The following is a 13709-nucleotide window of genomic DNA, read 5'->3' as shown; positions in this document are numbered from 1 at the left end:
TTTATTTATTCCTCGTGTGGTCTACCAGCAGTTCTCTGGCAAACTAGGATGCCCAAGAATGGGAACTACTGGGTTAAAAAAGAGAGGCTTCCCTTAATTCAATATACATTCACTTTATATTACTAATAAGTTAACATTTGTCAGCATCAGAATCTGTCACAGTTGAGAGTACTCAACTACTTTGTTTGCTTTCAAAGAGACAGCCTTTATCTGCCATTGCCACTAAGCCTGTTGTGAGTGAGTTAGAATAAATCAGTTCTGAAGAAATGAGCAGCTCTTTAGGAAAAAAATGTTTTAAAAAACTCAGGATTTTAATAAAACTGTCTCTGAGGCATATAAATCACGTTCCTAATACAGTATATTTCAATTTCCAGGACTGTATGGAGAACCTTAAAATGTTAACAGATGTAGGAAAGTATCGTCCTCCTACACTCTCTTTCTCAAACACACATTTACAGAAAGCTGAAATATGGCTGCAACATTTTGATTCGCCATTATTGGAGGGGTGGGTTGGAACTGGAAAAAGAGCTTTACTGTTTAGATTGTTTCTGTGGTAACACATCTGGTTGTGCAATCCTGAGCCAGGATGCTAACTATCTTGGAAGGCAGCAAATCATGTTGTTGTTGTTGTCAGCAAGAAAAATGTGAAGCAGAGTGGAGATGCGTCTCATCCGATAAGAGCTCTTCCACCATCGCGATCTCCACTCACAGCCACATGGAATATCTCTTCAGATACCCTGGCTTAGATTTTTTTTAAAAAAAAATGTGCAAACATATATACCATATCACAGCCTTTGGAATTTTTAAACACTATCTCTATTTAAAAAACGACACAAACTTGGTTGTTGCCATTTCCACCTTGGTGTGAAATAAATTGAAGACAGAAGCGCTCGCATGGCGTTATGACTGAGAAAACCCTGGATCTTCTCCTGACCGTGTGATGCTCTTAGCCAGAAACCAACCAACCGAAAACAGCTAGCAATCACACTTATCTTCCTGAAAAGTCTGCATAAATATTTATGCTTATTTATACAAATGTAGTACAAGTTAGATTCACTTTAGCACTAAATGCAGCGGCTATTAGCACGAAGGGGAGCTGGCTGCCAGTATGTGCTCCTTGGCCCACCCACCCATAGCAAGGAGCCAATAAAAAGCTCTTCTCTCGGGACCCTTTCCACCCAATCAGATCAGATCAGAAATTAACATAAGCTGATTTCTTGTTCGTTGAGCAATTCCTCCCATCTTCCATCAGAATTGCACTTCTGTTCCAGAGATAGTTCCTTTTCCAAAGTTCTGAAACCACACTATTTGGTGGTACATGGCAATATTGAGCTGGTCAGCCTCTATGGCCATGTGTCCTTGTGTTGCTGGCAATGACAGACCTGCCTGGGGGTAGGTTAGACTGTGTAGCTAAGGGCCCAGGATGGAAAGGATGTAGCAAGCTCCAAGGAGAAAAAATGGGAGGCCCAGTTCCCTATCCACTCGTTTCTCTAGTACAGTGGTACCTCGGGTTACATATGCTTCAGGTTACAGACCCCGCTAACCCAGAAATAGGACCTCGGGTTAAGAACTTTGCTTCAGGATGAGAACAGAAATTGTGCTCCGGTGGCACGGCGGCAGCAGGAGGCCCCATTAGCTAAAGTGGTGCTTCAGGTTAAGAACAGTTTCAGGTTAAGAACGGACCTCTGGACCGAATTAAGTACTTAACCCGAGGTACCACTGTACAAAAGATTACCCTTAACAATTTGTCAGTCTTGAGAGAGGAGGATTCCCAAACGATGGACAAAACTCAGCACGCACTCCATCACACTGTTCTGAAATCTTTGCGGTTTTAGCATATTTCCAGCAGAAGTGTCAAAACCTAGTGTTTGTAACCATCACTGAGTTCAATGTCTCAGTGGCTGAGACGGAATTATTTTCTTCACTCTCCTCCCTAGAGTTACCATAGAAATTGTGACTATAGACCTTCTGTCTTTAAAGCTGCACAGAAAGTTTCCAAAACAGAAAGCTCTGCTTTTGCAGAACTTAGTTGGCAATGGAAACAGATTTGGGGGGAAAATGGCACATCAAAAATAGATCTGCCTTTGCTTGTGCTACGGAAGACTCCAAGCATAATCCAATCTCACTGGGAGAACAGCAAATTCTCCTCTTGCCCATCGCCCCGTTCATTTCAACCAGGCATGGTAGAATTAATGCCCAATAGGCTGTGCTCACCATCTCCAGAAATAGATTAAATCCTTCACGCCCTAAAATATGCTTATTAAAAGAGCTGCTCCCTGAGGAACATTTGGCTGTTACCATCAGCTACTTTTCATTCCAATGTTCAATGCGGGCCAAATTACAGCTTGATTAATTACATTCTGCCAGCTCATTTCCTCTTGGCCCTTGGTGAAAGTCATGTTTGTAATACATTAAACAGATACAGCACAAATACTATGCCTACACAATTCTGTCCACAGGTCTTCTTTTCAGTCCTTCCACAATCCCATTTCTCCAATAAGAGCATATGATTAATTGCCTTCTAGTTGTCATATTTCTATTCCAGATTCCTTGCCATACACCAGTCCTTGAAGGACTGGCAACGTTATGGTTCCCCAAAGATGCAAACAAGGAGCGTACTGGCAAGGGATGTTGAGAACCAAAGACTACTATGTCTGAAAAACACATCTCTCAGTCTACTCCCAGTACTTCCATCCATCAAATTCCTCTTTAAAATGGTCTGCCTTTGTAATCCCTGTCTCATCTCAGGCCCATCACCCAGCAAGGATTCCCTTGGGGACCTGGTTGTTTTAAGGCTGGTGGGAAACTCTTCTCCATTTCCTGCTACACTGCAGCCTGAGGTTATCAGGATGCTCAGAGCCTGGCTGGATGCCGCCATTTTGGATACATAATAAATGGCACTCACAACCTGAACATCACAAATAGGAGGAATAATAATTCTTTTTTTATTATTATTAAGAGTTTCAAAATAACAATCAATCAAAAATACATCATCCTCATTCCCCCTCCATTTTTTCCCTCCCCAAAAAGAAAAAAAAACCCTCCCTCCCACCCCCCAGACTTCCCTCAGCTCCTCTCTCTAGTTTCTTAGCACATGTTATTCTCTGCATGTTATAAAATTGTAAAGATCCTTAAGTCATCTATATATATGTTATCAATAAAAAGTTTGTATACATTTATTCAAAACCTGCCATAATAATAATAATTCAATCCAATCTTAAGGGGGTGCACTCTGTTCTCCAGACAGCGGTTCAGTCCTCATTTATGTATTTTTGCAACACCCCACAACCCATTCACAGAGTTCAAGCTCTAGAATAAAGTTTGTGGCATCTAGTGCGAGAACTGAAAAGAATAGTGGGAACTGTAATTTGTTAAAGGTGCTGGGAATTGTAACTTTGTGAGGCCAGCATGTTTAATGAATTACATCTCCCAGGATTCTTTGGGGGAAACCATGACTATTAAAGTGGAATAAGAGTGCTAGAAATGTATGGGGTGGATCTGACCAAAGACTGCACAGGAAACATGAGATCATTCGTATGGGTAAGACTGAGGAAAGAATGCCTCAAAGGTCAAATGCTAAGTATTCTTCTGCCTTTCTGAATTATACATGGAAAAGCAACCAGCATTGCAAATGTACCCAAGGGAAAAATGTGGCACGAAAATATGGGGCATCTGTCTATCCCAACCTTTTGAAAACAGCATTCTTTTCCTTGCGCATAATAATTGTGGACAGAATTTTTATCAAGGCTTTGATTGCATTGTGCCAGATAAAATGGGCTCGTGGATTGGATGTAGCCTACAGGCCAGCAGTTGGTCTCCGTTTCCACCAGAGACGCCTCGCCAATCCTTTCTGGGAAGCTTCCTCGGGTGCACATTGTTGCACAACCTCCCAAGCAGCTTGTTCCACTAAAGACACTCTTTCTGACATTTAGCACAGTTCGATCTCTTCTGCAGTTCCAAACATTGTTGTCATGTCCTCACTTGACTTGAAGGAATGGAGCTGCTGCGGAGGAAAGCTTTGGGCGAGCCAAGCACTTCCTTGGCCACTACAAGTGATGGATGGAATTCCAACTCAAGAAGGTAGTAGATCTGGGAAAGGGCGTGGCTCAGTGGTAGAGCAGCTGCTTTGCATGCAGAAGGTCCCAGGTTCAATCCCCAGCATCTCCAGGTTGGGTTGGGAATATCCTCAGTCTGAAACCCTGGAGAACTGCTGCTACTCAGAATGGATAATGATGAGTGGGATGTGCCAAGTGTTTGACTCAGTATAAGGCACAGATGGCATGGGACACCCAAAACATTGCTTCAATTTATGGCTTCTCAGCACCTATCATTCCTCGTTGAACATCCAGATCAAGAAGCAAGGCAGACAAATAAATTGGGAGGAAAGGGCATTCAGAAGTACAGTGGTACCTCGGGTTACATACGCTTCAGGTTACATATGCTTCAGGTTACAGACTCCGCTAACCCAGAAATAGTACCTCGGGTTAAGAACTTTGCTTCAGGATGAGAACAGAAATCGTGCTCTGGTGGTGCGACGGCAGCGGGAAGCCCCATTAGCTAAAGTGGTGCTTCAGGTTAAGAACAGTTTCAGATTAAGAATGGACCTCCGGAACGAATTAAGTTCTTAACCTGAGGCACCACTGGACTCAGAGCTCAATAAAGAATGGGCAAAATTTATAATTTATCTAGGAGACCACTGTAAGCGGATAAAAACATTAGCAGGATTCTAATAACACTTGTAATGTAGCAAGTATCATGGACAATATGGTGAGATACAAGATATGGATTCTGAAATAATATGCAGTTGAAAAAGTTGACAATAGGACTACATGGAGGAGAGGGAAATCTGTAAATATGGATATGTATTTTGTATTGTTATAATTCTTCACTTGTAAAATCAAATAAAAATTGTTTCAAAAAGAAGAAGTGCTCAACAGTCTTTTGTACTAAAATAACGCCTTTTAAAAAATTATTGCAAAAAAGAAACAATAAATAGATAATATCAATGTTTCTTTTTTTAAAAAAAACAAAAACACCACTCCCAGCAATTACAGTAACAATAAGAATATTCCATTAGTCCTGATTTAAACATATAAATCAATGGAGGTGGTCGTTATAAGCCATGTGTTCAAATATATGTGTTTTAATGTACAGTGGTACCTCGGGTTAAGTACTTAATTCGTTCCGGAGGTCCGTTCTTAACCTGAAACTGTTCTTAACCTGAAGCACCACTTTAGCTAATGGGGCCTCCTGCTGCTGCCGCGCCACCGAAGCACGATTTCTGTTCTCATCCTGAGCAAAGTTCTTAACCTGAAGCACTATTTCTGGGTTAGCAGAGTGTGTAACCTGAAGCGTATGTAACCTGAAGCATATGTAACCCGAGGTACCACTGTACTAAAATAGTGTTGTAAATAGAGAGATAAGTTTTTGATTAACATAAAGTAAAGAAAGGCACCTGACATCATCGTGGCATCAGATGACAGACAGGTGGTAGTCCCCACCTGCCTGCTGAAGCTGTCCTATGGGGTTGGGATAGGGGAGATAAAGATCTGGCCCACTGGGCCAAAAAGTTTCCCCACCCCTGCTCTAAGACAGAGCTGGAAATGGCACAAAGGTTTGCTTCTGATATGATTTGGTGTGTTTAAGAAATAGCAGATAAACTTGCCAAGTCACCTTCAAAAATGAGACTTCCCACCCCACCCCAAATCTTAGTTTCATCACTGAAATGAAAGAAGTTACACAAGGCCTCAGTGAAAACTAGGGACAGTGGAAATATATGGTTGGGTCCACATTTTTTTTGCAAGCCTATCTGATTTGTACTTTCCAAAAGACTACGCTGGTTGAAATGTTGCTTTCCTTCAAAATTAGCGCTTCTCTGGCATTTTCAAAGTAGTTCTCCAGCCAAAAAATGTTTACGAAAAGGCATATGTTAGGGCACGTGCATAAAAATGCATTATGTTCGTGAAAATAGCATAAGAAATGTTGGGGGGAATTGCTTGCAAAAATGTCTATACTGCGCAAAATTGCAGAAAGAAATGTGTATACAGTCATACCTTGGAAGTCGAATGGAATCCGTTCCGGAAGTCCATTCGACTTCCAAAACATTCAAAAACCAAAGCACGACTTCTGATTGGCTATAGGAGGCTTCTGATTGGCTGTAGGAAGTTCCTGCAGCCAATTGGAAGCTGCAGAATCCCCGTTGGACGTTCGGCTTCCAAAAATAGTTCAGAAACTGGAAGACTCACTTCTGGGTTCGGAAGCTTATTTGTTCGGAAGCCAAGGCGTTCGAGATCCAAGGTACAACTGTATTAGGAGAAATGCTGTTGTTTTCAGGAGGACATTTTTTAATTACAAAAAAATATGCAAACTGATGTGAAAATCTGGTGAACAGAACATGAGATTGGAACAATTAGAAATTTCAGAGAAAGTTAAATTGACAGATTCATCCATGCTAACTAAAAGCCAGATTCTTGAGAGAGAAAACCTGAAAATGTATTCAAACTGGAAACATCAAAAATATTTAATCTTCAGGATATTCACATGTGGAGTGAAAGTGAGGCAGGTTGACAACAGAATTTTCATGTGTAGAGTGAGGAATACGAGTAGAATTTTTTCACTGCAACGCATTTCTGCTTTGTCACAGAGCGAAGCTATACATGATAACTAGGCCTGTCACCCAATTAACAATATTATATTCAATTAACTGTGTCAGTTTTATACCACAAGCTTATACATGTCTACACAGAAGTACTTTTGATGGGATTTACTCCAAGGCACATGACCCGGAAGCTGTACGCCGGCTCCCTCGGCCAATAAAGCGAGATGAGCGCCACAACCCCAGAGTCGGTCACGACTGGACCTAATGGTCAGGGGTCCCTTTACCTTTACCTTTACCTTTACCTTTACCTTTACTCCAAGGCAAGTTGGTGTGTGTGTACTACTAGTTTGAGTTGCCATACGTATGGAATTTTCTGGACATTGCCGGGGTAGGGTGAATTGGGATAGCCTACAGATTTGCAGCCCTGAGCTCCTGAAAGATACAAGTACTGTATATAGAAAGAATAAGTCATAATCTGAGAAGCCCAAGCATCAAAGAGGTTTGGGACAAGGAGGACATCCTCTGTAGAGATAAAGGAAAGCGTTCAAGACCTGGTGATCTTGCAGTGGTCAACACAGAGTTTGTTCACATGGCTGAGTCCTGGAAGACTTGCTCCCTGCCTTGCAGGCCATTTCCCACCTTGCCTGGGAGGATGGGGCCTGGACTGACTCCAGCTACAAAAGCTGAGGCTGCAGAACAGACACTGAGGCTGGGGTATTGTTTAGGGGGATTGGGGTGTGAGTTGTTGCTGTTATTTATATTAATTTTGTGTATATTTTAGATCTTACTATGGTTTATATAGAAACTGTTGCAATTTGGTTGCACACTTTTTGATGTTTTATTTAATGTATTAGAACTACTTTTGTTACCTTTGTAATTATGTAATTTTTTTCATGCTGCAAACAACCAAGTGCATGCTTTTAACTATGGAAAGGCGGCATGTATGTCCGTACTTCACTTTTCACATAATGCAGGGCTTTATATACAGTATGGTCAATTCAGGTTTTATATAGGGCAGGGTTATCAAAAGCGCTATTTATAGAGAGACTTTGAAACAACACATCTCCAGTAAAATGTAGCTGGGCTGCGACCCAAAAACCACAAACAGGACTAAAAGCAAATAATGCACAATCATTACATAGTCCTAGAAAGTAAGTATAACAAAAACAAAACGTAACTAAGGGAGATATAACTGTTATCTCCACAATGCAATTTCAGGATGAGAAGATCAGGACCGGCCCTATCATTAGGCAGAGTCATAGGTGCCAACTTGAACAAAATATTGTGAGGCCCACTAGCCTGCCCACACTTCTTCCCCCCATCCCATAACTTCTATGAAGCACACCTTCCTCTGCCATGCACAACTGGACACAGGACTCCTCTCGCCCCCACCGCCTGTTCACCTCTCGTTCTCCGCCCATGTGCAATAAGTTTCTTCCCCCTCCCCTCCCATCTCCTATTGCCGCCTGCTCTCCTCTCCTACTAGCCTGCCTGCCTGCCTCTCCCCAGTTGCCCCAGCTCAGACACATTCAGAAATACAGTCAAATCTCGATTGTCAAGTGTAATTTGTCCCGGAAGCTCATTTGGCTTCCGAAAGGTTTGACAAGTGAGGTGTGGCTTGTGACTGGTTGCAGGAGCTTCCTGCACACAGGCAGAAGCCACGATGGATATTTGGCTTCCAAAAAGTGTTCAAAAACCGGAGAATTTACTTCCGGGTTTTCGGCGTTCAGGAGCTGAAACGTTCCAAAACAGAGGCATTTGGGAGCCGAGGTTTGACTGTAGCATCAAAAGTCAGGAGGCAAGCTAGGAAAAGAAGGCAGCGCCCAGCTGAGAGGTGCCACTTCAAGCAGTTGGTTTTGGATGTCGTGGAAGGGCAGCAAATTGTTATCCGATTTATTATTGTTGCATTTCTATTCCCAGGGAATGGAAGAGGTGCTTGTGGGATCTATTGCCTCAGGTACCAAAATAACTTGACCGGCCTTGGGTATTATTTGCAGCTCTGACATGGGCCAGCCCTGACAGGAACAGGTAGGTTGCTGGATTACTTGCAATAGATTGGCAGGAGTTTCTATGGACTGTTTAACGAAAGCAACAAAATGGGATTCTTTTACCAAAACTGGGCGGTTAGAATCTCTTATCTTTACTCGATCCAATGTACCAGTATGTTTATATTTGAATGGCAGTCATCCTATTGGTGTTGTTCATTGGGTGCAGTAGGCAATTGGCTTCCCTCTCCCCCAGGGAGCATTTGGCTCTGTTGACATCCCAACATCCTTTTGCATCTGGCCCTGTGACATCCTGAGCAGGGGGTTGTGTGGGGTAGAGTCTCAAAAGGTGTGCAGAAATGAAGATTTCATAGCCCAAGGCAGTTTGAAGATCATTGTTCTTCAAGGACCCTTGAACGCACAACACTCTGCCCTCCAGCATCCTCTGGGAGCAGAGTTGAGGACGTATCGTTCGACATCTAAGTGCCTCAGAGAATTATCTTTGAAAAATGTTGGACCCAGAAGTCTTCATTTGCATGCACATACCGTACGAGACACCATTTCTCAGAGTGGTGGGAAGCTTTCCAACATTCAGGACTCTTTATGCTTCCAATTTTATGCCTGCATGAAAGATAACAGATAGCTCTCTAGCATTTTTGGTACCTATGCAATAAAACAGCTCCTCTCATTCTCTCACCAAGCAATGGTGTCCAATGAGTCTCTCCCCCACCCCATCTGATATTGGCGCTTTCCCCCATTGTGTGGCATCCTTCCTGAGCCAGAATTTAGCAGCTTTGCTCCAGTTTGTAGATTAAAATGGAAAAGAAAGTATTTTCCCACACGGCTGGTTTTGGCCCATTGTCACTTCTTCCACAAAATTCTGTCAAACAGCTGTAAGTTAAGAACCTCTCTGACTCATCAGTTTCATCAAGGGACTTTTATCTGTGTGCTTTCCCTTCCCACCCTTTGGAATTCCAGAAACCACATGGCACATAGACAGCAGCTGAGACCAAGAGAGGGGCACAAGTCTGGGCAGTCCAGGACCTCCATACACACTGCCCAGGCTTGTGCCCTGGAAAGGTCACCAGTTACAAGTTAACGGTCTCTGCAGCCCCAGCAGGCACTGTGATTCTTCAGCGGTTTGACTTCACCCCGGAGGTGCACTCCATTGTCTCTTGATGAGACCAATAGTGAGTCCAGTCAAAAGAAGGCAGTTTCTGCACGTGTTGTAGAGGGAAGTGAGGAGCAGGTGGGGCTCATCAACCTGGGAAGATAGCCCACCTAGGAGAAGGAAAACTCCAGTCCTAAATCTCCGTTGCCTTGCAGGATATCTTTGGGAGAAGAAAAGGCTAAGGAGAAACCCCTCCACAAATCTGGAGTCCCTAAGATGGTTGGACAGTGCTTTGTATGCCTCCTTTCAGCAACTCCTGTAGCCAAGCTGGTGCCAAACATAGTGGTCCTTTGGACCACATCAGTGAAGCCAAGAAAGCGGGTCTTGTCATCTGTGCAACCTGGGATCTCCTCCATGCACACTGCCCAGGCTTGCATTCTGGAAAGGTCACTAAACACAGTGCTCCAAACACAGTGGTTTGGCTTCACCCCCAGAGGCCCAGTCCCTTGTCTCTTGAGACAGACTGATGCCAACAAATGTTCCTAAGTTGCTATCTGCCTCTGCCTGCTGCTGCTGCTGCAGGATCTCTTGTCCCCACACTGAAAGTTTGCATCTCCTCTTCCAGATTCTTGTGCCTTACCCCACACTCCCTACTGTGGACATTCTCCACAGTTTGAGAACTTCTGCTATACAAGTATTATACAGTTAAGCCATCTGCTACTGTAGGTACTTGCTTCTTCTACCCCTCATTTAAGTGGATCTGTCTCTCTGGGCGCTTGCAGACTGTCAGTGTTTTCGGGTGAATTTCAATCACTTGCCAGCAAACTCAGTTTGTGCAATTATGCTTGACGGGTTGGTCTTGCACAACAAACCCACGTCCCCAAAAGATCAGGCTTTTGCCATAAGGAAAGTGATGGGAAGCTGTACGTGAAAGTGTGAAGTAACACTTGCCTTGACACAATGTCATTATCAAACACGAACGAAACACAATGAACGCTCATTAAATAGCTAACATGGTCTAATCTCCCTGCAAACAAATCAGGATGAATGTTCAATGAACAGGTCATGTGGAAGCAACCTCTGTTTTCAGTCTATCCCACGCATTCCTTCAAAGACAATGGATGTTAGATTATGCTGGAGGGCTCTATTTTCGAGGAGGAAGCTAAGACAAGTTATGATCATAGTAGAACCTGTGTTGTGTAGTAGTCCAGAATGCTGGACTTAGGGCCTGGGATACCCAAGGTGGTTATCTACTGAGTCCTGTCAATGCAAGAGTTTCTGCATTTGCAATGAGATGTTCCTCCTGCCAGAACCCACCTTGTGCATGCATCACACCCACCCTAAATCTGCTCCAGGGGGTTGGAGAAGCCCTCGGTGCAGGGGGAGGAGATGGGGAGGACGTCCCATTGCACAAGCAGAAATCCTTGCACTGCTGGTGTGTTCACCTTAGTGCTACAACGGACAATCCCCATGCATCCATAAAGCCACGGACAAATCACGTTTTTCTCAGTCTAGCCTACTACACGGGGTTGTCGTGAGGATAAAACACGGCAGTGGGACACCAGTTTGAGCTCCTTGCAGGAAAGGCAGGCTATGAAAGTAATCATAAATTCATAGGCACGTAATATAGGGTTGCCATATTTCAGAAAGTGAAAATCCAGGTACAAAAGTTGAGTTTTTTAAAGTTTTGCCCAAAGTTGTTGAGTCTGGGAAAATCCAGACATATGGCAACACTAATGTAATAGGTGGTTGGCAGCATCTCTGAAGGGCATCTTGTGCAATCCCCTGGTTAATGCAGGAATCTGCAGTACCCTGGACTCTTTTTAAACACCTCCAATGAGGGACAGTCCACACCCTCCTGTTGTATAGCTCAGTGGCAAGGCATCTGCCTTGCACCCAGAAGGCCACAGGTTCAATCCCAGCATAGAATCACAGAGTCGAAAGGGACCAGGAGGGTCATTTAGTCCAACCCCCCACAGTGCCAGAATCCCCAGGTAGGGCTGAGAGAGCCTCTGCCAGTCAGTGTAGACAATACTGAACTAGACTGGCCAACGGTCTGACTCAGTATAAGGCAGCCTCTTAGTTTCCTATTGTTCTGACACAGCTCTTGCCAGTGGTCCATCAGGGCGAATGAGATGCTGCCACCCAAGCCCCAGTTTGCCCCAACCTACATGCCTGTCCTTTTACCTACAACCAGTCCAGGGAGGTCTTGCTGCCTGCCAACCTCTCCTTCCATCCCCTCCATCTCAGTGTTACCACTCTTCAGCAGGGAGGAGGATGGGGGGGGGGCAAAGCTAGGATTCTTGGCTCTGTCTAGCATTGGCTCTGGTCCCACCCACTGTTCGGGCTCCCTGTCTTCCAGTCCCAATGGGCACCAGCTACCTCTGTCCCAATAGGAGGATACCAGCGATGCTTAGTCAAAATATGCGCCCTTGACATTTCCACCCATTCATTCTACTTCTGCTTTCTAGAGATCACCAGGCATACTCTGTTGGTCGACTCATGTTGGACTGACACCTAGATTCGATGATTTGAAGTGCCACAGATTCATTATGCCCTTGAGCAACTCACTTAGCTACTGTTCCCCATCCTTAAAATGGGAACGCGGTAATTACCGACCTGAGAGCAAACAGGATGAAGATTATAAAGTGCCCTGGGTACTTCTAGCATAATAATATTTGTTACGATTCCCATGAACCGGTATAGGTGCCTCAGCACACCCAGGAAGTCAGGACACCTAGAGCTAAATAATGGGGAGAAATGGGGGAGATGTGTGGCGAAATTATTTGCGTGGTTCCTGGGAAGCAAGTAAGTCCCAGGTGTTCAGCAGGGCGAACCCTTTAGTCCTAAGGCAGAAGAGAGGCGTTTGCCGGACCAATCGCGAGTTATATGGAGCTTCTCGTCCGGCCGAAAAGAGCCCTCATAGCATGCCCTGGAAACATCCCACGGAAAAACCCTTTACCGGCTGCCTGCGGACCTCCAGCAAACGCTCTCCTACGCAGACCTCTAGCTCTCCAGACTCTACTATGGCACCTTTCTCCATAAAGGTGCCCAGCCGGGTCTCCTCTAGGTGAGGCGCCAGTCTCCAAACACCAGCACCCTCGACGTCTGTGCATTGACGCCCCCCTTGACCGCCCCCCCCCCCGCCCGCCACAGACCTTTGCTACATCTCCTCCGGGGATCGCACCTGGGCGGCGGGTGGGCTTCTGCCGCGGCGTCCGTCCGTCCGCCCGGGCAGCCGAGCTGTCGAGCCTCCGGTGCGCGTCCAGCGCGGTGCCTTGACGCCGCCCGCTCTCCTTCCCTCCCTTCTCGGCGTTGGGGATGTGCCCGCTGCTCGTCTCCCCGGCAGCTCCTCCTCGCCGTCGGCGGCTGTTGCTGCCTGCGAGGTCCCGATAGGGGCCGCCTTATCGCGGGCGCCACCTTCGCCGTCTGGGCGCGCGCGTGCCACCACCGGGACGGGGCGCCTCTTCCAGGAAGACGCGCGCAGCAGCGGCGGCGGCCTCCGAGGAGGATCGCCTCCCGCGTCCTCCTCCCCACCCCCTGCTGCCTGACTGCTTCTCTTCTCTTCCCCTCCCTCTCCCCTTCCACCACGACCCTCCCTCCCTCACGCCCATGCCCGCAAGGGGGTGGGGGGCGTCGAGGACTGGAAATGGAGGCGCCTCCGACGCATGCTGCGATCGCCAGCCCTTCTTCGGCTCGTATTCGTCGGGGAGCACCTCACACCGCCCGCCCCCTCCCTCCTGGCCGGCTACGAGCGAGCGAAAAAGGCCAAATACAACCTTGCAGGGGAGGGGCAGGCAAAGGAAGGTAAAGGGGAAACTGAAAGTTTTTCCCTCTCCAGCGCCCAAGGCTAGGGTAGTTCACACGTACACGTGCACACCCTGATGGAGGGCGAGTGGGCAGAGGCGTATCCAGGCTCCCTTGCGCCCTTGTGCCCCCTCCGCGTCCCTTGCGCTCCTCCACCAAAGCGCCCAAAGGAGCCTGCGCGCCTCGTCCGGCTACCTAAAACAGCAGG

General features: G+C 46.0%; 1 protein-coding gene across 3 annotated transcripts in view; it reads right to left on the bottom strand.

The window, feature by feature from the left end:
• RIPOR3 (RIPOR family member 3) overlaps positions 1-13161 on the bottom strand; it is a 102800-nt gene extending 89639 nt beyond the window's left edge. Inside the window, exon 1 of one of the 3 annotated variants that reach the window (XM_081011081.1) lies at positions 12853-13161. The gene's annotated coding sequence lies outside the window, so the exon portion shown is untranslated. Of the gene's footprint in view, positions 1-11881; positions 11973-12852 lie in introns of those variants that run through there. The other 2 variants (XM_081011082.1, XM_081011083.1) reach the window with 2 other exon arrangements.
• Between the last annotated feature and the right edge of the window lie 548 nt (positions 13162-13709).

The sequence above is a fragment of the Podarcis pityusensis genome (genome assembly GCF_964106645.2).
Source record: "Podarcis pityusensis genome assembly, chromosome: 6".
Taxonomy (NCBI): domain Eukaryota; kingdom Metazoa; phylum Chordata; class Lepidosauria; order Squamata; family Lacertidae; genus Podarcis; species Podarcis pityusensis.
The sequence above is the reverse complement of the archived record's forward strand: the minus strand, read 5'-3'. Positions and strand labels throughout refer to the sequence as shown.